At 34.6% G+C, this 26,723-nt stretch overlaps 1 pseudogene; it reads left to right on the top strand.

The window, feature by feature from the left end:
• The first annotated feature begins 346 nt into the window (after positions 1-346).
• LOC123197352 overlaps positions 347-26,723 on the top strand; it is an 88,664-nt pseudogene continuing 62,287 nt past the window's right edge.

Below are 26,723 nucleotides of genomic sequence, written 5' to 3'. Positions count from 1 at the left end.
TAAAAAAGTTAAAATTTATATTTACGGGTATTCGGAGGGGATTTTTCCCCGCGGGGATGGGGAGGGGATTTTTCCCCGCGGGGACGGGGCGGGGATGGGGAGGGGATTTTTCCCCACGGGGACGGGGCGGGGATGGGGAGGGGATTTTTCCCCGCGGGGACGGGGAGGGGATGGGGAGGGGATTTTCCTTCGCGGGGAGGGGACGGGGATTATTTTTTATCCCCGTAACGGGGACGGGGCGGGGACGGGGATTGATATCCCCTACGGGGATTGATATCCCCTACGGGGATGGGGACGGGGATTGATATCCCCTCCCCGCCCCTCCCCATTGCCATCCCTAGTCTCTCCGCAACCTCGACATTCCGCTGAATAGTTGAAAGAGAATGGATTTAAACAGCCTTTTGAAAGACTTTGATTTGGAACACAAGAATCCCTCGGAGGATGCCTTGAGACGCTGGAGATCTGCCGTCTCTATCGTCAAGAACCGCCGTCGACGGTTCCTCTACGTCGCCGATCTTGCCAGACGTGCTGAGGCCGAAAAGACAAAACGCAATATACAGGTTCTCTTTTACCGCTGCCTTTATTTTTCTCACTATAATTCGAGCATAGTTATTTATTTTTCTAAACTTTCTATCATTTCCTCTGCAACTACATGGAAAAGTCCAGAAACAGTCCAAATCCAGGCTAATCTCTCCTCTACGTCCTTTTTCCCTAATTTAATGCAACCTATCTACTTTGATTTTTAGCCACAGTTATGCGATAGAGAGATTTAAAATCAAATTTGACTACTTGTGTTATTCTTTTCCCTTATTTTTAACACTAAAGCGTACTTTACCTTCACATAAATTATATTGTCCCATTGTTTTTCTCGGTAAACAAACAAAGGTACGCGTTTTTTAAATAACCGTACAAATTCGTTGACGGGCTTCTAAAGATGGAAATAATCTTCAGCACGCCACACCGGAGTTTGTGCTCCGCTGCCATTATCATGTAATATGTAATAGAGAAATAGAAATTTATACCCTTATTTTAATTCGTGTATATATATGTCATTCATTTTAAAACTTAAATAAATATATCACAACAATAATTTATTTCTCTAAAATATCCCTTTTTAATCTTTCATATAGAAAGTCTCTCTGTTTCTTTGTAATTTTTTCTCTCTTCTTTTTCATCTTTTAAGTGATAAAGGAATCATGCAAAGAGATCCTGTCTTTTTGAAATTGTACTGTAAAAAATAGAATAAGTGCTTCAAAAACAAAAGAAAGAAAAAAAAACTAAAAAGGGAAATGAATTTCAGATTAAGAATTCTTCAAAGTAAGGATGTAAAAAAAAAATTGAAACTTTTAAAAGTAAGGATATAAAAAAAATAGAATTTGACACTTTTAGCCTTTTTTTTTTTACTGTGTATATATATATGTCACTCATTCTAAAAGTTAAACAAATATATCACAATAATAATCTACTTTTCTAAAATACCCTTATTGAAATGACTCATGTAAAGATTTTTTTTTTTCTCTTCTTCCTCAATTGAGAAAGGAATCCTTACAGCATGAAAAAGATAAAATAAAATATTAATGGAAAAAGACATGTGATTGAACAATAAAACCCGTGAGAAATCCATTATAAAATATTCAATTTGGACATAAGAGAGGGAGAGATGAAAATTGCTAAATTTATTAAGAGAATTAACATCTGTTGTAAAGACTTCATAACAAAATCATTCACGTTCAGGTGAGTATTGACTTATCCCGTATGTTATGTGTTTTCTTTATAAATAATTGAAAATGAAATAAGTATGGTATATTCATATTCATAATAACTTCATGTAAAATTTAACTTTATTGTGATTTCATGTTGTTAGATTATTTAATGTTATTATTTCATATTGTTTCAATTGTTTAAAGTTGTTATTATTGTTTAATGTTGTTGTGATGGTTATAAAATACGAAAATACAACCCGAAAAAATTCCAGATGATTAACAGGACGCCAAACCCCTTGGGCTCCAGTGAATTTATTTATTTTTTTTCTGTTTTCTTCCATTGCACTCAATTTTTTTATTTTTTATATTTGTTTGTTCCAATTTGGAGCTTGTGTGTATTTTTTTTTGTCTTGACAGAGAGTTACGTAAAAAATTACGAAATTACCACTGTCATTTTTTTCATGTTTTTTATTGTCTTGTCTTGATAAATTTTTGTGTATCACTTGATGATATGATAGTTTAATGTGTTATAAATATTTATCTATAAAGCTTGATTGCATTGGTATTACATTTGGGGTTTAATTTGAAAAAATGGTAAAGTAGTATAATTTGGAGTTTTTATGTTTTTTAGGTTTATTTTTAGTCATGATAGAAAAAGCTGCATTTAAGATTCGCTATGGAGGCTAATGGATTGAAGGTGCTGATAATGTCGCAAAATATATTGGTGGGAATGAGATAGGGATTTGTATTGACACAAATGTTGATTTTGAAAGATTCATTGCAAGAATCAGCTATCGTCTAAGACTCGATCAAAGTCAGTCAAACGTGTGTGTATTTACACTAGGTGATATAGGTCTAATGAAGATTGTAAATGATGATGATGTGGAGTTTTTTATGGTTGTAGCAAAAAGTTCACAAGAATACACAAAACTTTCTGTTACTAAGACTCAAATTAACGAAAGGGACAATCAACAAAGCGAAGATGTTCATGAGGAAGAAAAGGAAAATCATCCGACATATGAGTGGGCACATCTATAAAGTTTTCAAGAGTTTGGTGGGAATTATGGTTTTGAAGATGATAATGACGACGACATGGATGAGGATTATGAAGTAGAAAGTAATGAGGAGGAGGAGGATGATGATGATGAAGATGAAAAATTCTCGGGTTTTGATGACGACATATACGGTGTTTCGAGCCAAGACGTTGGCAGAAGTCAAAGTCATGCTTGTTACGATGGGGCTGAATGTAGCACAAGACGTCATGACTTTATGAATATTGGAGCATATCCAAGTCACATCCATAATCCAAATCCATTTCAATAGGTTCCTACGCCTGTTGTTGATGTTGAGAATTTAGATATTACTAACCCGACAACATAAAGGGGCAACCATTTACAAGTAATGGGTTTTTATAACTTTAAGACATAATTAAAAGCATTATTTCAAACGTATGCGTTAGAGACAGGAATTCAATTGAAGGTTGGTCACTTCAATAACATATGGTATGAGCTTAAGTGCGTACACTCACAATGTAAATGGCGGGCACGAGCGACGAGAGAGCAAGATAGAGAGTATTGGGTTTTACGACGTATGGACAAGACTCACACTTGTCTTTTGGATCAAATATTGCCACATCATAGACAAGCTGATACAGAATCGTTAGGTAATATATTTAAGTCAATGTTTGTGGTTGATCGTATTTATCACCTAAAGGAAATTATTTTAGACATGGCAGATAGGTACCAAATTGACATATCCTACAAGCAAGCATGACATGCCAAAATATATGCAATAAATGCACTACGGGGATCTCCAGAAGAGTCTTTCGGTATATTATGCAAGTACTGTTATAATTTGGAGCTTAAGAACCTAATAACTATGGCACGTATTGATGTCGATCCGAAAAATAGGTTCAAGTTTTTTTTCATGTGTATGGGGTGTTTTATAAGAGGGTTCCAAAAATTTTGCCTATCACCATATTAGTAGAGTTACTTCGAAGTACAATGCAACATTGGTTTTTCAATAAGTGAAACATGGTTGGTTCGTATGACAAAATTTTAATGATGTTTCTGTTTTTTCATCACATTTATTTTAGTTATTTTTTGCAGGTGAGAGATCTCACTCGTTGACATTATGAGCTAAGGACAGGCTTGCTTGACATGTGTTCAAATCTGCCAACATGGTTGTTAAACCAATCAACATGCAACAATACGAAGTTCATGATTCACGATAACAAATGTTCATCGTGAATCTTTTATATCGAACGTGTGATTGTGGAAAATTTCAACATTCCTAAATTTCGTGTGCACACGTTGTAGCTATAACAATGTATAATAACCTAACGGACTGTGTAGGCTGGGTCAGTACATACTACTCTACTGAATATTTATGTAGGGTGTACGAAGAAGATATTAATCCACTAGGGGATCAATCAACTTGGGCACCGTCAAATATGTATGTGATTTATCCTCTAGTGATGGAGCAATGAAGGTCCGATCGCCCTTCCAATCATGCAAGAAGACCTTCACAAGGCAAGAAAGTTTGACAATAATACTGTAGCCGATGTCATCAACCTGGTCATACTCATTTGAAATGTCAGAGTCTAGCTCTAGTGTATGTGGTTAGCTCGTCCCGCACACCAAGTAGCACACGAAATTGAGGTTGTCGTACTCACGGTGCAACCTATACGGTTGAATAGGTTATCATGATTAATTTACCTATTGGGTTTTGTACATGTATGTGATGACAATAGATTTTAATGTATTGCATGTTTAATTTTATGTAATTTATCTATTAGGTTTTGTACAAAATTTAATATATTAAATTTTATTATTATTTTTATTCAAACTCTTACATGTATGCGATGACAATGGATTAAAATAGTTAAATGGAATTACCATAACATATATTTGTTAGACTATCATTTTATGTATATATTTAAATTTTTTCCCATACCATACATCATTAAAACAATAATAAAATACACCATACAAACAATAATAAAATGACATCATTCAAACAACAATAAAATACATCATTCAAACAATAATAAAATGATATCATTCAAACAATAATAAAATATATCATTTAAACAATAATAAAATGACATCCAATTCATATGCATGTCCGTTCATCCATGCCTTAATCAAATTTCTCGAAGCGTGCATTTTCACAATCCAATTGAATTTAATAAATACAACAAATTAAGTAAAGTTTGCTGACATATAAATAAACTCATAAACACTAAATACTTACTAAGGACCCTTTCTTGGAATATGGTTGTAGTCACGAGCTTTCTTAACCTCCTGGAATATGTCGATGTGAAATTAAATGGCCGATATCGGGCAAGGTATTCCATAAATATAAGTAAAAAAATGCCACAATCTCCGCTTCCAACATCTTGTTTCGGCACATCACGAACACACTTGTATTGTAATGTCAGTGGAGTATCTGGCGGTTGAATTTCCTTTGATGTATAAAAATTACTCACCTTCATTAGGTGTGTCAATGCCCTATATGACATCATTAACTTTTTCACCGTCCCTAAGCTAGTGGTATATTAGACAGAGTCGTATACATACAACTTCCAATCATCGATATCCAATACGCCACACACCCAATGTTGGTTGCCAAAGTTGAGAGGAATGAATACCTACCGACCAATGAAGAGAAATAAGTATCAATAATCAATTTTATCATAAACAACTTACAGTTGTACACCACCTTGTCAACACTACTCCATGGCCGAAAGAATTCAGTTGGTTGTTGACGTGAGATGCCATTGATTTGATCTAGGAAAATTGTGGGTCACTCCATATTTGCACCCAACCGTTCAAACTCGTTGTAACACTATGGGAGAAGTCCAACAAACTGGGTCGAAACAGTCATCCAATTATCATCTGGAAAAGATTTACGGAGCATACCATAAAAGTTTTGATATGTTGTGTACACAGATAAATCATATCATAAGTTAAAAGTGATAACTAATATACACAAATACAAAAGAAAGGTACATACCGTGTTTTCCAACCATTTCCCTAGTGTTACAATTTGGGTCCACCATGGTTTGGGCATATAGACAATCGTTCCGGTTGGTCCCCCGAGGAAGACATGTCGAGTGTCATTATTTGACTTTTGATGGTACCATAATGTGAACTCTGTATAAGCCTCAACCTATCGCGGGCTAGATGACGACCCTCAGTTATGGGTTGTTTGTTTTTTTTTTCCCTTATTTGGATCTGTGAATGGACTTACCAACTGTTTCCCTTTTCGCAGTACACGTCTGAAAGCTGACATTTTTTTAGTTATCGTCAGCTTCTGAACAGATGTTGGTTGGTCCTACACTTGTTGTTGGATATCATTGTCTGATGATTCGTTTAACTGAGAAAAGTTCACAAATTTATGTTTATCATTATTTTATAATTAAGTAATTGAAAATAAAAATTAAGTAATACTGATTCTGATGCCTGAACATAAAAATCCTCAAGTTCGACCATTTGATTATTTAATGATGTCATTTTTTCCTGTATCTCCCCCTGAAGCATCGATGTTTGTTGTTGTCATTGGTCTTGTATCTCCCCCTGAAACATCAATGTTTGTTGTTGTCATTGGTCCTATATCTCCCCCGAAACATCGATGTTTGTTGTTGCTAATAGGATTGCAGCGTGTTGGGCCAATTGTTGTTGTATCTGAAAGCTGATATCTCTTCCATGTTCCATTAAGATTTGTTGAAGACGGTCGTATGATACACCATTGTACGACGTCCTGTGAACCGAGTGTCTTACAGGCTCGTTTATTTGGTGCTCTCGAGAATGGGAGGCACGGGAAGTAGACATCCATGGTGGGGAAACACGTACATTAGGTGTGTCTTTATATGACTCTTGGGGGTATGTTGTGTGAGAGAATGACATATGTAGAGGGGATGTATGTCCAATACGAGACGTCTTAGGAACCACGGGTTTGACACCTTTTGATGAAGAAATTCGTACAGAAGCAGTGGAAGACGATGAAGACCCTCTAGGGGCTATCTGAAAGGCAATAATACGGTTTGACTGGATGACATCATCATCGTCTAAATTTATAGACGGTACCTATTCTCCCATAAACTCCAAAGCTCGAATATACCACTCAGAGTAATGCTCAATTTCGATCGGATGTAATACAATTGTAATCTCCTCCTAGAACATGAAAGAAATTTATAAAAATTAATGAAATACAAAACGGAATAATAAAATATAAATGAGCAACATACCGGAGAAACGTCCCAAAGTATTGATATGTCATCCCATATAGGTAGTACAAATGTTTTCCATTTTAGGATACAGAGGATTCGATCATTTGTTTCTAAACAGATATAAGGCGATAGATTCTGAATCGTCTCATAAATCAAATACTACACAATGTACAACATTTATGGTTAGTATTTACAATAGTCATTATGAATGTAAACTTTATCTATTATATGATACTTACTTGAAAAGCAATTGGGTATCCCAAAATACTGTAACTGAGAAGTGGGAGTGGACTTGTGTACGACGGGTAATGTTCAACACAATATTGATATTTGTTATGTATACCTTTTCGTATTGAGTCGATTGTTTTATTTCATGTCAGTGTTCCCCATGGGTATCGATTAAATGCATCTAAATTGTTCACTAAATGCAAAAAACGATCAAGTACTTTGGTTCTGTTGTCCGCCCTTAATAATCTTGTAAATGCGTAATACAAGACTGCAAACTTCACTACATCGTCATCATTGTCTCCCCAAACTTCATTGTCGAATGCTTGCTCGATCTCCCCATGAGAACACAATCTGTGAATGTTCGGGAAGTATTTCTCTCTCAATCGAGGCATATCCGTGCAATCAACATAATTGGACACGTCCATGTCCTACCCGAAAATCAAATTAGTGACGAGTGCAAACTCAACAAGGTTGAATCGGAATTCAACACCATTTATTCTGAACCACATTTCTTTATCTAGGTTTCAGCGATTGATCATACGTAATAACATTGCTTGAATAAAAATGACACTGAACCGTGGCTCTGCCAAATCTAATAAATGTCCAAAACAAGTTGTCCGAAAAATGGCTCTTTGAGTAAACGTTAGTTTATTCATAATTATAGTCACAGTGTCCATTTTTGTTCGAAGCGACGTGCACACAGAATCTGTATGCATGGTGGAATCTGTACGCCTCCTCTTGATAGTTGATTGCAAATGCCTAAAAATATATATTAATTCCTTAAATTACATTAATGAAAGAAACTAGATTATTATTATTAAGTTAACCACCTTGTGATGGATGATAAATTTTAGTTGTATGTTTTTTCTTATAACCAGAGAGCTAATTTGTTATAGATTTCCCTTCAACAGTATAACGATTTTGTAAAACCAAATGCATCTTTTTCAATAAGATAGATGTCACAACAAAAACATAGCATGTATAAGATGCAAAACAACGTAAATTGTATAAACATGTCTTAAAAATTCAAAAAGCAATAACTTACCAGATTCATGTATTAGAATTTGTATCGCTTTAACATAACACAATTTCTTCTTCACATCACTACAATAATTAGTTATGCACATACTATATAGATAGAAAGATATAACCAAAAAAATAATAATAATTAAAAAATTCTCAATTTAAAATAAAAACTTCAAAGATTTTTTCTCAATTTAATTTTTTATCTCTTTCTTCTACATTTTAAAATAACTATAAATTATGTTAAACTACATAATCTAACCCGTAAAAAAATTGCTAAATGTTTTATACATGAAAAAAGGACAAAAATTGTTAAATTATGCTAAACTACATAATCTAACCCATAAAACAAAAATCTTTGAAAATATATATTATTAAATTTGATATAACGAAACATAACCTGTCTTCCTGTCATTACTTTGATAGTATCGACGGTCGATGAAGCTATTTGTTGAATTTTTTTCGTGAATGACAAAATAACCCGATGATCTATGTGGAATCAAACAATTTGAGAGAAAAATATAGAAGCAAGCAACTAAACACTTTTGCGGAAAAAAAATTGCCAACACTTGCACATATATATTTCCAAGCAAACAAAATGTTCCACGGGAAAGATAAGAAGGAGAGCATGAGGAATATATTGAGACATGATAGCTAATGAATTATTAAAGTAAATGCACTATTCATGTCAGTGCATTATTCATATATATTCATTATAATACTCTACATTTATGCATTCCTTATAATATTTTCATTGTACTTGTAGAAAATACTCCACATTTATGCACTATTCATGTCAATAATTTTAACTTTATGTTAGGACATTATTTTATTTGGAAGTACTTTTTTAAAAAATTATGCATAACAATAGAACCTTTAAAAGTTAAGAAGATTAAAATAAACGGGTTGGTGTTGATGTCAACCCTTTTTTATTTTAGCAAGAAAGGGTTGGCCAACGCCAACCCTTTTATTTTATTTTATAAAGGGGTAGGCCCATGCTAATCCTTGCATTTTTATTGCAAACACATGAGAGAATATTGCAGAAGAATCTTGCAGGGAATAAATTGACTTGCAGGGAATTATTGGTGCAATAGTATTCACGTAATTCATCTTTAATATATATATATACATAGCATAGATATAACACATCTATCTTAAACATATCATAAACGAGAGAGAGATCTATACTTTGCACGAAAAAAATTATATTATATTTATATCAGTTTTAGAATTCCCACAAATAACCATAAAATATATTATATTATATCAATATGGAGTTCAACATTTTCATAATTTGGACATAAAATTCAATTACTATGACCAACTTCCGAACCATCCTTAGCTTGAGATTTATACAATTTAAAACATGACATCTTGATAATCAAACGCTCTCCATATTTATAGGGATTCGATCTCCACCAATCAGATTGAGAAAAAAACATTTTCTCTATCTCTAACAATATTAGGAGTAACTTTATCTAAGATAAAGTTATTATAATGTTTGCAATAGCCTACATGCCTTGCACTTCGTTGATTTTGGAAAATAGAGAAAAATATTGACTTTCTTATATTCATTACAATTCTGCGTTCTTCAACAAACTGTAATTCATCCACACATTACCAATAATTCTTGAATTTCTTATCTCGGACAAGATCAAAAATTATTGAAGTTCAATAATCTGGTAATGACTTTAGTAATCCAACTATCCTCTATTTTTTAGTTAATTTTATACCTTTGTCTTTTAAATCACAATATCTCTTATGCATGACACCAAGATGAGTGAAAAGGTTATGTACTGGATTCATCTTATAGTTCAGATAGTAGTTCTTAGTCAACATGTTCACCATATATACGAGCAACAAATAGAGAATAATAAATTATACATACATAACAATATAAATATTTTCTCTAAACAAAAAATATATATTTATTTAAAATATAAATAAATTAAGCTAAAATTCAATAATAAGGCGTCGCCAACCCCTTATGTTTTCCAAATCTTTCCAGCCAAAATCAGTTTTCTGACGGTTTTTTCATTTTTAAAATTGAACTAATTGGCTAATCAACAATATTATTAAAATTGCAATATTTAACAATATTTTGATTTACTTAATTGAATTCTGATAGAATTAAATTGAAGTGATTTAGACTGAATCCAAATTGAAATAATTTTGGTATAATACAATACACATACATTTATGCTAAGGTTTTTTAGAAAACCTTACATATTGTCCTGCCATTATTTCGTCTCTGCAAATCCAACAAGTTTCGTCGGCCGATTGGTCAATGAAATTTTTTTTCGTGCAAAGTATAAATCGCTCTCTCGTTTATGATATGTTTAAGATAGATGTGCTATATCTATGCTATGTATATATATATATATATATATTAAAGATGAATCACGTGAATACTATTGCGTCAATAATTCCCTGCAAGTCAATTTATTCCCTCCGAGATTCTTCTGTAATATTCTCTCATGTTTCTGCAATAAAAATGCAAGGATAGGCATGGGACCACCCCTTTATAAAATAAAATAAAAGGGTTGGCATTGGCCAACCCTTTCTTGCTAAAATAAAAAAAGAGTTGGTGTCAACACCAACCCGTTTATTTTAATCTTCTTAACTTTTAAAGGTTCTACTGTTATGCAGAATTTTTTTAAAAAGTACTTCCAGATGAAATAATGTCCTAACATAAAGTTAAAATTATTGACATGAATAGTGCATAAATGTGGAGTATTATAATGAATATATATGAATAATGCATTGACATGAATAGTGCACTTACTTTAATAATTCACTGGCTACCATGTCTCAATATATTCCTGATGCTCTCCTTCTTATCTTTCCCGTGGAACATTTTGTTTGCTTGGAAATATATATGTGCCAGTGTTGGCAAATTTTTTTTCGCAAAAGTGTTTAGTTGCTTGCTTCCATATTTTCTCTAAAATTGTTTGATTCCGCATAGATCATCGGGTTATTTTCTCGTTCACCAAGAAAATTCAACAAATAGTTTCATCGACCATCGATACTATCAACGTAATGGCAAGAAGACAGGTTAAGTTTCGTTATATCAAATTTAATAATATATATTTTCAATGATTTTTTTTTGTGGGTTAGATTAATAATATGATCAAATTTTTTTTTTGTGGGTTAAATTATGTAATTTAGCAATTTTTGTCCTTTTTTCATGTATAAAACATTTAACAATTTTTTTGTGAGTTAGATTATGTGGTTTAACATAATTTACAATTATTTTAAAATGTAAAAGAAAGAGATAAAAAATTAAATTCAGAAAAAATCTTTAAAGTTTTTATTTTAAATTGAGAATTTTTTAATTATTATTATTTTTTTGGTTATATCTTTCTATCTATATAGTATGTGCATCACTGATTATTGTAGTGATGTGAAGAAGAAATTGTGTTATGTTAAAGCGGTACAAATTCTAATACATGAATTTGGTAAGTTATTGCTTTTTGAATTTTTAAGACATGTTTGTACAGTTTACGTTGTTTTGCATCTTATACATGCCATGTTTTTATTGTGACATCTACCTTATTGAAAAAGATGTATTTGGTTTTAAAAAATCGCTACGCTGTTGAGGGGAAATTTACAAAAAAAACATACAACTAAAATTTCTCATCCATCACAAGGTGGATAATTTAATAATAATACTCCAGTTTCTTTCATTAATGTAATTTAAGAAATTAATATATATTTTCAAGGATTTGCAATTAACTATCAAGAGAGAGCGTACAGATTCCACCATGCATATAGATTTCGTGTGCACATGTCGCTTCGGACAAAAATGGACACTGTGACTATAATTAGGAATAAACTAATGTTTACTCAAAGAGTCATTTTTCAAACAACTTGTTTTGGACATTTATTAGATTTGGCAGAGCCACGGTTCAATGTCGTTTTTGTTCAAACAATGTTATTACGTATGATTAACCGCGGGAACCCAGACAAAGAAATGTGGTTCAGAATAAATGGTGTTGAATTCCGATTCAACCCTGTTGAGTTTGCACTTGCCACTGGTTTGATTTTCGGGGAGGACATGGACGTGTCCAATTATGTTGATTGTACGGATACGCCTCGATTGAGAAAGAAATACTTCTCGAACATTCACAGGTTGTGTTCTCATGGGGAGATCAAGCAAGCATTCGACATTGAAGACGATGTAGTGAAGTTTGCAGTCTTGTATTACGCATTTACAGGATTATTAGGGGCAGACAACAGAACCAAAGTACTTGATCGTTTTTTGCATTTAGCGAACAATTTAGATGCATTTAGTCAATACCCATGGGGAACACTGACATGGAATAAAACAGTTGATTCGATACGAAAAGGTTTACATAACAAATATCAATATTGTGTTGAACATTACCTGCCGTACACAAGTTTGCTCCCACTTCTCTGTTACAGTATTTTGGGATACCCGATTATTTTTCAAGTATTATATAATAGATAAAATTTACATTCATAATGACTATTGTAAATAGTAACCATAAATGTTGTACATTGTGTAGTATTGGATTTATGAGACGATTCAGAATCATCGTCTTATATCCGTTTGGAAGCAAATGATCGAATCCCCCATATCTTAAAATGAAAAACAGTTGTACTATCTACATGGGATGACATATCTATACTTTGGGACATTTCTCCAGTATGTTGCTCATTTATATTTTATTATTTCGTTTTGTATTTCATTAATTTTTATAAATTTCTTTCATGTTCTAGGAGGAGATTACAATTGTATTACATCCGACCGAGATTGAACGTTACTCTGAATGGTATATTCAAGCTTTGGAGTTTATAGGAGAATAGACACCATCTACAGATTTAGACGATGATGATGCCATCCATTCAAACCATCCTATTGCCTTTCAGATAGCCCCCAGAGGGTCTTCATCATCTTTCACTGCTTTCGTACGAATTTCTTCATCAAGAGGTGTTAGACCCATGGTTCCTAGGACGTCTTGTATTGGACATACATCCCCTCCATAAATGTTATCCTCTCGCACAACATACCTCTGAGAGTCATATAGGGACATACCTAATGTACATGTTTCCTTACCACGGATGTCTACTTCCCGCGCCTCCCATTCTTGAGAGCACCAGATAAACGAGTCTGCAAGACAATTGGTCCACGGGAAGTCGTACAGTGGTATATTATATGACCGTCTTCAACAAATCTTAATGGAACATGGAAGAGGCATTAGCTCTCAGATACAGTAGCAATTGGACCAGCATGCTACAATGATGCGTGTGGAGTGGGAGCGACAGTCATCTACGTTTCATGAAGAGATGCAATCCTATTGACAACAACAAACATCGATGTTTCGGGGGAGATATAAGACCAATGGCAATAACGAACATCGATGTTTCGGAGGGAGATACATGACCAATGGCAACAACAAATATCGATGCTTCAGGGGATATGCAGGAAAAAATGACATCATTAAATAATCAAATTGTCAGACTTGAGGATTCTTATATTCAGGTATTAGAATCAGTACAGGTTATTATCCACCATACTTAATTTTTATTTTCAATTAGTTGTATTACTTAATTTTTATTTTCAATTACTTAATTATAAAATAATGATAAACATAAATTTGTGAACTTTTTTAAGTTAGATGAATCATCAAATGATGATGTCTAACAACAAGTGTAGGACCAACCAGCAACTGTTCAAAAGTCGATGACAACTAAAAAAGTATCAGCTTTCGGACGTGTACTACAAAAAGGGAAAAGTTGGTAAGTCCATTCACAGATCCAAATAAGGGAAAAAAGAACAAACCCATAACTGAGGGTCATCATCTGGACCCGCGATTGGCTGTGGCTTATACAGAGTTCACATTATGGTACCATCAAGCGTCAAATAATGACACTCGACATGTCTTCCTCGGGGGACCAACCAGAATGACTGCCTATATGCCCAAACCATGGTAGACCCAAATTGTAACACTAGGGCAATGGTTAGAAAACACGGTATGTACCCTTCCTTTGTATTTGTTCATATTAGTTATCATTTTCAATTTATGATGTGATTTATCTGTGTACACAACATATTGAAGCTTTTATGGGTATACTTCGTAAATCTTTTCTAGATGATAATTGGATGAATGTTTCGACCCAGTTTGTTGGACTTCTCCTATAGTGTTATAATGAGTTTAAACAGTTGGATGCAAATATGGAGTGGCCCACAATTTTCCTAGATCAAATCAACGACATCTCACGTCAACAGTCAATTAAATTCTTTCGGCCATGAAATTTGGGAATGTTGAAATTTTCCACAATCACACTTTTGATAAAAAAAATTCATGATGAACACTTGTTGTCGTGAATTATGAACTTCGTATTGTTGCATGTTGATTGGTGTAACAATCATGTTGGCAGATTTAAACACAGGGCAAAGGACTATTTCCCACCCATGTTTTAGTCGTTTCTCAATCATATACCCACACCAGATGAAAAACCCAATCACCCACCCAAAATTTAATCTGTTTGTTCCACCCACATGTTTTTCAGTTAGATTAAGGGGCAAATTAGTAATTTCATCAATAATATTAAATAATTAAAATTTTATCTCATTTTTCCCTCTTTAATTTGAAAAACTAACATTTGTCCCCTGAATTAAGTTTTAAAAAATTTACTTTTCCTCCCTGAAATGCAGCCACTTTTTCCGGCGACGGCTGAGAAGATTTCGTCCAAAGGTCGACCACCTTTGGATGACGATCGTCATCCAAGAAGGACGATCATCTTCCAGAACGGTCGATCGTCGTCCAGAACGGTCGACCATCGTCCAGAACGGTCGACGCTTCATCCAGATCTGGATGACACTTCGTTGTCCAGATCTCGATGACAAATCATCGTCCATTCTAGACGACGAAGAGTCGTCCATTCTGGATGACGAAGCGTCGTCCAGTCTGGACAACCGAGCGTCGTCCAGAGAATAGACGACGCTCCGTCATCCAGAGAATGGATGATCGTAGTCCATTCCAGGGACGAGCGTCATCCAGAGAATGGACGAGCCCTCGTCACTCTCCATCCAGCCACGTTATCGCCGGTGGCCGGAGGGAAAATGAAAAAAAATTAGGGATTTGAGGGGGTGAAAGTCACTTTTTAAAGTTTAGGGATGAGGGTAAAGTGTAACTTTTAAAATCGGAGGGGGAAAATGCGATCGAATTAAATCAGTGGAATATAAACAGTAAAATGATGGTTTTATCCCTCTATTTAACGGAAAATTTAACGGCAGATGTGGGTGGAAACAAATGGATTAAATTTTGGGTGGGTGATTGGGTTTTTCATCTGGAGTGGGTATGTGATTGAGAAACGGCTAAAACATGGGTGGGAAATAGTCCTTTTCCCTTAAACACATGTCGAGCAAGCTTGTCCTCAGCTTATGGTGTTAACGGGGGAGATCTCTCACCTGCAAAAAACAACTAAAATAAATGTGATGAAAAAACAGAAACATCATTAAAATTTTAGTCATACGAACCAGCCATGTTTCTCTTATTGAAAAACCAATGTTGCATTGTGCTTCGAAGAAACTTTACCAATATGGTGATAGGCAAAGTGCGAGCAGTCCGTGTCAAAGCATTGAAGGACTCAACAATATTGGTTGTCATAATATTATACTGTCATCCTCCAAAGTGGGCACGCACCCATCTTTCATACCCAATGTCGGTCAAATAGGCTACTGTAGTGGGATTTACTCTAGCAATTCTACTCATAGCAGCTTGAAAGTCCGTGAGACGATATGCCTTAGCAGCTTTCCAAAATAGTCCTTCAATATGTTTAGTTTTTTTGAACTACGAACGCATGTTACCCTTTATGTGGTAATTACAAAACCCATGACGAGCATGAGGCATTACGTTCGCGACCGACATAATTATTGAATGATGACGATCAGAAATAATGGCCAAATCCAATAAATCACCAATGCACATGCTAAGTTATGTTAAAAAGGGTGTCCATGTATATATTCCCTCTTTGTGCCCAATATCGAATGCGAGTGGGTAAATTTGATTATTACCGTCCTTCGTAACAACAATGAAAATAGACCCAAGATACTTTCCTTTTAATTGTGAAGCATCAATGCATATCACCAAGCGGCAGAATTATTGGAACCCTCTTATAGAACACCTCATACACATGAAAAAAAACTTGAACCTATTTTTCGGATCGACATTAATACGTGCCATAGTTCGTAGGTTCTTAAGCTCCAAATTATAACAGCACTCGCATAATATACCGAAAGATTTTTTCAGAGATCCTCGTAGTGCATTTATTGCATATGTTTTGGTACGTTATGCTTGCGTGTAGGATATGTCAATTCGGTACCTATCTGCCATGTCTGAAATAAATTCCTTTGGTCAAAACATAAGATCAACCATAAACATTGACTTAAGTATGTTACCTAACGATTCTACACCAGCTTGTCTGTGATGTGATAATATTTGATCCCGCGGACAAGTGTGGGTCTTGTCCATACATCGTAAGACCCAATAGTCTTCGTCTTGCTCTCTTGTTGCTCGTGCCCGCCATTACATTGTGGGTATACGCACTTAAGCTCATACCGTATGTTATTAGAGTAACCAACCTTCGATTGAATTCCTGTCTCTAAGGCGTACTTTCAAAATAATGCTCTCAATTCTACCTTGGAGTTATAAAAACCCATTACTTGTAAATGGTTGCCCTTTTGTATTGTCCGGTTAGTAATATCTACATTCTTAACATCAACAGCAGACTTAGGAACCCATTGAAATGGATTTGGATTATCGGTGTGACTTGGATATACTTCAATATTTATAAAGTCATGACGTCTTGTGCTATATTCAACCCTATCGTAACAAGCATGACTTTGACTTTTGCTAACGTCTTGGCTCGGAACACCGTATATGTCGTCATCAAACCCCAAGAATTCTTCGTCTTCATCATCATCATCCTTCTCTTCCTCATTACCTTCTATTTCATAATCCTCATCTATGTCGTCATCATTATCATCATCAACACCATAATTCCCACCAAACTCTTAAAACTTTATGGATGTGCCCACTCATCTATTCAATGATTTTTCCTTTCTTTCTCATGAACATCTTCGCCTTGTTGATTGTCCCTTCCGTCAATTTGACTCTCGGTAATAAAAAGTTTTGTGTATCCTTGTGAACTTCTTACTACAACCATCAAAAACTTCACATCATCATCGTCTACAATCTCTATTGGACCATATCACCTAGTGTAAATACGTGCACATTTGACTGACTTCGATCAAGTCTTAGACGATAGCTGATTCTTGCAATGAATTCTTCAAAATCAACATTTGTGTCAATACAAATCCTTCTCTCATTCCTACCAACATATCTTGCGACATTATCATCACCTTCAACCTATTGGCCTCCATAGCGAATCTTAAATGTAACTTTTTCCATCCTGACTAAAAAGAAACCTAGAAAACATAAAAACTTCAAATTATACTACTTTACCATTTTTTCAAATTAAGCCCCAAATGCAATACCAATGTAATCAAACTTCATATATAGGTATTTACAACACATTAAACTATCACATCATCAAGTGATGTACAAAAATTTATCAAGGCAAGATAATAAAAAACATGAAAAAAATGACAGTGGCAATTTCATAATTTTTTATGTAACGCTCTATCAAGATAAGAAAAACAATACACACACAAGTTCTAAATTGGAATAAACAAGCATAAAAAATAAAAGAATTGAGTGCAATGGAAGAAATCAGAAAAAAATAAATAAATTCACTGGGGCCTAGGGGGGTTGGCATTAATGCCAACCTGTTCATCATTTGGAATTTTTTTTGGGCTGTATTTTGGTATTTTATAGCCATCACAACAACATTAAACAATAATAACAACTTTAAACAATAGAAATAATATGAAATAATAACATTAAACAATCTAACAACATGAAATCACAATAAAGTTAAATTTTACATGACGTTATTATGAACATGAATATACTATACTTATTTCATTTTCAATTATTTATAAAGAAAACACATAACATACATGGTTAAGTCAACACTCACCTGAACGTGGATGATTTTGCTATGAAGTCTTTGCAGTAGATGTTGATTCTCTTAATAAATTTAGCAATTTTCGTCTCTCCCTCCCTTATGTCTAAGTTGAATATTTTATAATGGATTTCTCATGGGTTTTATTGTTCAATCGTATGTCTTCTTTCATTAATATTTGATTTTATCTTTTTCATGCTGCAGGGATTCCTTTCTCAGTTGAGGAAGAAAAGAGAAAAAGTTACAGAGAAAAAGAATTTCTGTTTAGGTCATTTCAAGAGGGATATTTTGAGGAAGTAGATTGTTGTTGTAATATATTTGTTTAAGCTTTAAAATGAGTGACATATATGTACACACAGTAAAAAAAAAGGCTACAAGTTTCAATTTTTCTATATAATATTGGATTTTGATTGTGTTTTTTTTTTTCTTTTAAAGGTTGATCGATGATCTTTTCTGAGAAGGGGAAACTTCTATTTATAAGAATAATATACTGGCGTTGTTTTCTCCATTCTAAAGCCCTTTGTCATTCCTCGAAGCTATTGAAAGCCATTCAAGTAATATTTCTATGCTATCAACAACGAAATTTTTGCTATTGGGGCCATTAGCAAAACTGTGACCATTCAACCATTTCTTTCAATTAACATCAATCACAAATTTCTTGCCTCTGATCTTCTTGGTAAATATGCAATTGTTGGATTTGATCTTATTCAAAAGTTTTTGAATAAGCTCATTTATCTTGGCTTTGATAGTTTACAATATACTCAACAATTTCTACCATGGAGTAAAATTCCCAATTACTTTCCCATCACCCCATTCGAAGCTTTTTGACAAAAAATTATTGAAGAATCATGTACCACTTCACATACAGATTTTCTTGCCAAGTGTGACAAACCTTTATGGAAAAAACCAGAATCTTTCATCACACTTCCTTTCAAGAAAAATGAAGATGCCAACCCTACAAAGGCTAGCCACTATGGTATAAATCCCGACCTTGCCCAACAAGCTGAACAGGAACTAGCCCAACTTAGACAAGAAGGCCTCATTAAGCCCACTCAATCTCCACGGGCTTATGCTACATTCTATATTAATAAACGTGCTAAACAAGTACGAGAAAAACTCAGGGTTGTAATCAATTACAAGCCTTTCAATAGTTTCCTCCAAGATGACAAGTTTCCCATACCCAATAAACAATACTTCTTCGTACACTTGACCCAAGCAAAAGTTCTTTCCAAGTTTGACTTAAAAGCTGATTTCTGGCAACTCGGTATCACTCCCGAAGACAGGCCGAAAACTACTTTCTCTCTCCCTGGTCATCGTTGCCAGTGGACTGTTATGTCTTTCGGCCTTAAAACTGTTGTATCCCTCTTCCAAAAGGCCCTTACAAAAATCTTCAGCACAATTCAAAACCAAGCCCTCATCTATATTGATGACATTTTATTTTCCCAAACTGACAACGACTATGTTGACCTCCTCACCCGTTTTCATAATCTAGTCAAGAATCATGGTATCATATTGTTTGAAAAGAAAATACTTTTAGCCCAAACCTCTATCGAATTTTTGGGAATGACCATTTCCAATGGTTGTTATGTCCCTCAACCCTACATCGTTATTCACTTGTAAGACTTTCAAGATGAAAACCTCTACATGAAACAAATCCAATAATTTCTTTGAATCGTAAATTATGTTTTTGAATTTGTTCCTTATCTTAGTAACCTTACTAAACCCTTTTACTAGTTACTCAAAAAAGATTCTTCTTCTTTGACAGATGTGCAAACCAAGTCAGTTAAAAAGCTCAAAGCCATTATTCCTCATTTACCTGCTCTCAAGATTCCTTCAGATGACATTCGAATCCTGTAGACAAATGCTAGCATTGAACATTGGTCAACCATTCTTCTAGAAGAACTTAATGGAAAGAAACACGTGTGTGGTTACAAAAGTGGACACTTCAAGCCTTCAGAACAACATTACCACTTTACCTTCAAAGAAATCTCAGTTGTTAAATGCGAAATTGAAAATTTTGAATTTCATTTAAGAGGACATCACTTCATTGTAGAGACAGACATGACTTTTTTTCCATCGATGCTAATGCCTAAATCCAAGAGATTACCACATCTATAACTCATGTGTCGGAATGAATGGTTTGCTAATTATTCCTTTAATGTCAGATATGTTAAAGGAAAGGATAATATCATGCCTGATTTTTTGTCTTGACCTACCTATAAAAAGCCTCCTAAGCCACTTACCTTCTACACTCCTCCACTCCATATCTATACCATGACCTCTACTAACCCTTTACCTCTTGGAATATCTGATTTACTACCAGAATTCCCTTCCATTTTCTTAACCTTACCTATTGATGAAAATGAAACCTTCAAGAACCTCATGTTCCAATACCAAACCAAAGCCATTCAAGAAACTGGTTCATATACCCTTGGTTTTATTGGTGTCCATCCAAATTTTCCTTACATCGTCCTGTTCTCAATCTGAAACCTTGCAAAGGATTTTACTTAGAATTCTCTTTGGTTTTTATGGTATTTACTTGCTAAGTATACTATTGCAGTTGAATTCTTAGTAAGTTTGATGCTCACATGGCTCAGTCAGATCAAGAATAGACCTTATGATCCAGAGCTCATTCTATTCAAGATTCTCCTGTAATGGTTTTACCATCTCCCTTAGTAGACCTACACATTTTTCCAATATCAATTGGACCACCAAAACTTTAATAAACCTACAGAAGCCTAGTACTTCATCCTATTTCTCACAAGGAAAGCCTAAGTCCCGAAATACCACAAAAAAGTTCTTTTCGAAACCAATATATATAAATATGCACATCTTCCATACAGTCTCTAGAAGTATCGCATAAAGTATGCCTAAGAATATCACAACTTTGAAAGGTCAATCATAGAAGCAAATGCAATCATCCCCCATCAAGTATGGCCTACCTTACAAATGATGTTGTTTGGGAAGAAAATTCTGCCTCTTATACAGCTCAGCTAGAAAAAGCAAAAGATTCTTTTTATGATGAACTCAATAAGCTACACAAATCGACAAGCTTCACTCAGACAACATATCAGGCCTCCATTCATATCAAGACATGGACATCTCTCCACAATTGTCCCTAAAATTATTACTATCCACTTGGCAAACACCCACTATTGAAGGAGAACTTCCTCCTATTTCAGTATATCCAGATGCACATCTTTCCACCTATCCTTATCATGATCAAGACTTTTCAGTATATCACTATCTACAGAAAGATTTCTTTCTTATATTTTGCACTCAGAGCTCATGTACACATAACCAAAACCATTTCGTGCTCCATGTTGATCCTTCTCTTGTTAGCGCACCAGTCTTTTATCTTAGAGATTCTCCTCCACATGACACTTCTCCCATCATGTATGATTTTTTCTCCCAACAGGAAGAATCCATTGAAGATATCGATTTCGATGCTGTCGATGCACTCATAGCTTATCATACCAAGTAGCTAGTTGTCTCTTTCTCTCATGGACCAGATACTCCCACGTCTCCTAGCGTGACCCTCTAATAATATTTTTATATTTGTCTTTACCTATTGACATTTTGTATAATTAAGTGTGTTTTATCTCAATCAGTCTACTTTATTTCAATCTTGTTTGCCACTTGTAGCAACAATAATGTATTGTGATGTAAGTGCTTACATTTTGGTGAGATGCTTTACAACTATTGCATCCACCTCTCTTGTAAAATTATTCCTATAAATAGAAGTTCCCTTCTCTCAGAAGGGATCATCGATAAACCTTTAAAAACAAAACACAAAAATTCCTCTATGTCTTCTCTCTCTGAGTAATATTGTTTAAGTCTTGGGTAAAAGTATTTAATCTCTTTGTAAAGAATTTTCAGTCAAACCTTTTTTACTACTAATCTTTACGAAAGTATGCTTTGTACTTGTCTTGGTACAATAAAAGATCCTATACATCAGAACTCGTATTAGTTGGTTCCCTGCTAAAACAAAATTGTCCAAACCTTAGTACTATAAAAGGTTAGGTTGAGTGTGAGTTGAGCAGTCTTAAGCCCATAAAAGGACCATTTTATGCCTGTTGAATGGTTTAGACTTCCTTGGGTCATAGTTTGGGTTATGAGTTCCTTGTTTCACTACCATATTCTTTAACATACTTTGGTCTAAGCCTTGATTGCTCTATAATTAATTTCTAACCAACTAGGGGTCACCCCCACACTTGGTATCAGAGCCAAACCTCTGTAGATTTTTCTCTTTAAGTATTACAGATTTTTGCCCAGACTTATTCTAATCATCCTGATGTCTTGTACAACCTCTACTCCGTAAAGTGAAACCCATATTGTCCTTACCCCCGCTACTTCTACTACTACTACTTTAACCAAACACTTTTCGATAAGATGGATAGTCTATATGAAATAAAATACATTGACAACGAATCTCATTTGCCAACTACAAATCTTACCTTTTTAAACCCTTACCATAATTACTTGAAGTCTCTTACTTTTCTTTGTCGTACCCTTAATGCTATTATCCATCCCTTTACTATTTAAATAAAGGAATACGTCCAAAATACTTCCTTTAGTAGTTACCAACTTCCTGCCACCATTGCAGAATAGTATATCACTTTAGAGTATACTTCCCAATTTACTTAGGAATGGATCTCGAAGGATATACTAACCTTCACTTTGGAGCCATCCGATTTGCTCTTACTTTCCATGGACGTAAATGACTTCCTACCACTTCAAGTATCACCTTTTTGGATACTAGATTCCTAATTTTGAACATACTAATTTGGGAACTGTCCAAACCACTATTAATTCTGATACTATTATGGTGACTTTATTCCCCAATTTTTGTATGTCATTACAAGATCCTTTCTTATGTCATGCCCTTAAATTTCAAGTATGAGTTATAGGTACTATTCCACAAGGCTAAACTCTCATGGCCATAATCCACTATCAACTAGTATACCAGGTTCAAAATTATTCCTTATATATTGCTACTCCTGATCACACCATGATGTAATCTTTTTAACAATAGATACTGATCGTAAGCCCTATTGTACTCTTGTTCCAAAACAGATTTTTAAAAATCAATTTAAAGCATTGATTCTGACGAAATGGTACACTACTTTTGAACAAATACAGATGACTGAAGTCTCTCCTATCCAGTACACAAAGCCCTAATTCACTCGCTCTTCCAGTGGCAGACTTTCTATTTTCTATGAATGACCTTCTTCTATAACCAAACAACCATCGTACTTTCCTACTCAATTTTCATGTACACCAATGGATGATGAGCCTCAAGTCAAAATTTATGGTTTTACCCCTAATGGTGAAACTATTTATTTGTTGCAACCACATGACCCCAAAAATCCTCAGTTTCGATATGTCTTATGTATTGAACACGTAGATCCTTATTCTTCTCACAATCGATGCCGCTTAGCCTGATCACAGTCTTCTTCATGCCCAAAAAAGATTGATACTCAATATCTTTTTTGGCAATGCTACAAAGCTAATGTTCCAGGCTATGATTTACTTGGTGAATCTTTTGGCTAATTTGACTATATGGTTTACCATAGTCAAGGTGATCCTCTTACTGATACGTTAGATTATGTCCCACCTACTGGTTGGAATGAATCTTTGAGCTTTTTCTATAATGATGATATTGATGATGAGCCTTTGAGTCCACCTCTAAGTTTCTCCTCTCTCAAAGGTTGCACTTTAAAACAAAAGCCCAGATGACAATGAAAACCAAAATCAAACCCTTTGGTTCCACATCATTCTCTTTCTCCAATTATGATGTTTCAACCTGTTGATTTCCCTCTTTTGGAGCAAGTTATAGATCTCATCCAACGTACCACTCAAGTATGGAAGGTTAAAGATCCCCAAACCATCAAACCTGATGGTACTCCTTAAAAAGTCAACCCTGGTGAATCTGTCCTTAATTGACAATCTCAAAAAACCCTAGCCCAGAATCAAGTACTATAGACCTTGCAACATACCACCCAACACATTGAGAAAATGTTGGACTCTTAAGACTATATGGTTATGAAGCCCATTGATGCTCTCAGGTTAAAAATCCAACAAGTCCATACAGACATCATGACTTACATTGACTAAAATATCCCTTTTCATTACCAACAACAGGATATGAACTCTCTTAAGGCCAAATTAGCCCATCTTAAAACCATGATCCAATAAAGCCCACAGGTTGTTATCCCTTAAGGCCCAATTAACCTATCTTGAACCCATTATCTTGATAGGATGATCGTACTTGTGAAGTAAAAGATTGAGTTCTACAAGAGGCTGTTGATGGTGCTGATGGTGAGCTTGTAACATGACACCATAAGAAGTGGAATACTCTTATTCATCGGAGAATGCACCAGTAGAAATATTTGACTGAGACTCATAGAGGATGAAATCTAAAGTTAAATGGTCATAGTCTGTTTCAGAATAGAGTGATTCCATATCATGATTTTGAAAGTCAGTAATCTGTGAAATCTATTGAACCATTTTCTTCCCTTTTGCTAAAGGACGTTGTTTGGAAAAGTGACATTTCTTCTTGCATATGAAATAACGATCATTCTTCTGAAAAGATTTCTTTTTATGAAAGAAACGATGTTTATGGCAGCGTGGCTTGAAATAATGAGAGCGTCATTTATACTTAGGATTGTATCTTCGGTGATGCCTTTTCTTGGTTGTACGACAATCATAAGTTTTCTCAATATGAGAACACTTAATTTTGAGATCAGGATGACCATAAGTTTTTCCCAATGATTTGTCAAGTTTATCAATGTTGGTAAGAAACTTGGATTTGTTGTAGAGTAGTTGCAATTGATTTAACACTAACTGATGAAGATCTCCAAGGGTAGTTTGAGCCAAAGTTCGTCTTTGGAATTCAAGGAAATGCAAAGTTTCATTGCAGAGAGGTTCAGGCAATTGATTGAGATAGGCCTGCTTTAAATTGGGATCATCAACACCTTTGAGAATGTAAAATCAAGCACTAGCCTTTTTGAAGTGTTTTTCTAGGTCTTTTGGATTGAAATAACAACACTTGAGTTTGAAAAACTCTTCTCTGGCTTGATCAGTGATATGGGTTGGGCTGCCTAAGAATTTCACATATATATTATACATGAATTGGTCGATATCAGGAATTTAAAGAAGTTGAGTCTGTCTATGCTATGCCAATGCAATCCACTATTCCTTTAAGTCTCTAGTAAAGTGAGATACAAAAGAAGTGAGAACCTGGACAAGATTAACATCAAGTTTTAACATTTCAGTATTTAGCCAACCACTTATTTCATGGATACGATTGCGGTATTGAGAGACTAGGATATCATCGAAAGTGAAGATCTAGAATTTGAAGATCATTTTTGGCACATATTGAGATGCATGATCATGTGAGGATTATCCAACAAAATTAGGAGAGTGAGGTTTATCCATGGTTGATTCAACTTCATCCTAAGGTTGGGAAGTCTGACCATATTTATAAGTTAAAACATGGTTGAGATCAAGGCTGCCGGAAGTGACAGAATAGAAATCTAAAGTGACAAAGGATAGATCTGAGGGGGAAAGAGAACTAATGTCTGGTCTAGATGGACTCTGCCTGGGTTGTTTAGTGTGGGCCATAAGATAATCACTAATAAGATTAGGAAAGATAACCTGTTGTGAAGGCAAATGTTTGGTAGGACCGGTGTCAATAGGTTTAGAAATGACAATAACTTTACCATGAGAAAGAGGTAAAGGTGTAGGAATAGGTTATGAAAGTGGTTTATAACCAAAGGGAGAGTGTTTAGGTGGAGAAGGCTTTGGATGGAGGATAGAAGAATCTCTGAAGATGCTCTTGTAATTAGCAAGACGACTGAAACATCGGTCCATGCATATTTTTTAGGGTTCTTTAGGAAGAAGTGAAGTGGGTGGTGCATCATAGGGTTGAAATAGGAAGGATGAAGGGATAACAACCCGTAGGCCTTGTTGGATCATGGTTTCAAGATGGGCTAATTGGGCCTTAAGAGAGTTCATCTCCTATTGTTGGTGATGAAAAAAGATATTTTGGTCAACGTAAGTTATGATGTCTATATGGACTTGTTGGATTTTTAACCTGAGAGCATAAATGGGCTGTATAACCATATGGGCTTGAGAGTCAAACTTTTTCTCAATGCGTTGGGTGGTATGTTGTAATACCCTCAGGCAAGTTCTAGGGGCATTTACGTCTTTTGACCCTGTTTCAAGAATATATATATAATCACATGTATGTGTGTGTTTATATATATATATATATATATATATATATATATATATATATATATATATATATATATATACATATAAAGAAATTAAAAAAAAAAAGAAAAAAGAAAATAAGATAAAGATTATATATATAGAGAGAAAAGTAAAAAAAGGTAACTTTTACCCCCTTTTCCATCATTTTCCCATCTCTTCCAGAAGGAGGCAAATTTCCCCTTTCTTTTGCTGTGTTTTTT

This window comes from Mangifera indica, chromosome 15 (assembly GCF_011075055.1).
Source record: "Mangifera indica cultivar Alphonso chromosome 15, CATAS_Mindica_2.1, whole genome shotgun sequence".
Taxonomy (NCBI): domain Eukaryota; kingdom Viridiplantae; phylum Streptophyta; class Magnoliopsida; order Sapindales; family Anacardiaceae; genus Mangifera; species Mangifera indica.
This window is presented reverse-complemented; position numbering and strand designations above follow the sequence as displayed.